This window comes from Anastrepha ludens, chromosome 6, assembly GCF_028408465.1.
Source record: "Anastrepha ludens isolate Willacy chromosome 6, idAnaLude1.1, whole genome shotgun sequence".
Taxonomy (NCBI): Eukaryota; Metazoa; Arthropoda; class Insecta; order Diptera; family Tephritidae; genus Anastrepha; species Anastrepha ludens.
In genome coordinates this window covers 65,702,617-65,703,972 of record NC_071502.1, presented here as the reverse complement: position 1 = coordinate 65,703,972, position 1,356 = coordinate 65,702,617, and positions in this window count along the sequence as shown.

The window sequence follows — 1,356 nt, the reverse complement described above, 5'->3', positions numbered from 1 at the left end:
TTCAATATGAATTTCACATTTTTAATGGATGTTTTTAAGACAGTTTTTTTTTATTTTGAGCTCCTGACAGTCTAGGCTATTGTTCAGGATTCATAAAAACACCTCGACGTTCTAGTTATCGAGCAAATGTTTGAAATTTATGACCCAACTTTTCAATCCTTTGTAGATTCTTATTTTATGAGTGCAGTAATTGTGTAAGTGATGTTAACTGATCATAGGACATACTTATCGAAAGATTAAAATATTTAAAAAATTATTTTGTGGAAGCACACGCACCCCATTTCTATAAGAAATCGACAAAAATTGTCTATTATAATGACGTCACATCGATTCGATCGGAATTGATCGACTGATCGAGAAGAATATTGTATGAAAGCATTAATCATTGGTCAGTAAGAAGAGTGAGCATGAAATCCAAAATGTGTATACAGAAATTTTAATATTGATAAATAACTTTTTTTTTAATTAAGATGTGTGTTAGTGTATTTTCAATCCTTTTCGCTTTTGGTGTATCTGCTTGTCTAACTGCAAATAGCTTCATTTAGAGAGTTGGGTAAGGTCGATGTCGCATATTCCAAAATAAGCTATTGCAGTAAATTACGTGTCCATTCACGTACTTATATATTACATATATTGTACATATAAACATACAAAGAGCAACAATATAGCCTAAATTATCAATTTTGTCATATCGCCTCACCCGTAATGGGACCAAGGACACAAATAAAACCCCCTGATTTAGACTTTGAGGTCAAATGTAAACGTCACTAAATTAAACTACTTTTTACTACAACTGCGTTTTGTTATACAATAGTCACAGATGCATTATACCCACGTATAAGAACTCTGCAAAGTTATATTTATGCAAAATCAATAATAAGATCAAGCCTAATATTCGAATAATAAATAAATACTTAATACTATAATTGGCACTTCAAAGGCATCACAAAACAAAAACCAAATTAGCTAAATTAAATGAATACCTGTTGCCACCACCTCAAAGCCAAGTAAGCATGATGATCGAAAATATTTCATTTCACTTATACACTTACGGAAACACTTTCAATCGAATATTCGTAGACTATCAGGGTTTTGTATACTTTTTCACAACAATAGCTTGATATTCTCGTTGAATAGAAGATTATATGATTGATGAGGGGGCTAAATTGGAAAAATCCGCTCATATCATTGCTTCTAACTATACTCCACTCTATTACGAGTACTCTACAGTTGAGTCAATTCTGTCATGAATACTCTTATGACCTTTCATGCCATCCGCTCTATGCATGTCTTCCATAATAAGTTTTGGTGAAATATTATACTTAAGACTCTTAACTTATCCTTGCATTTTTATCT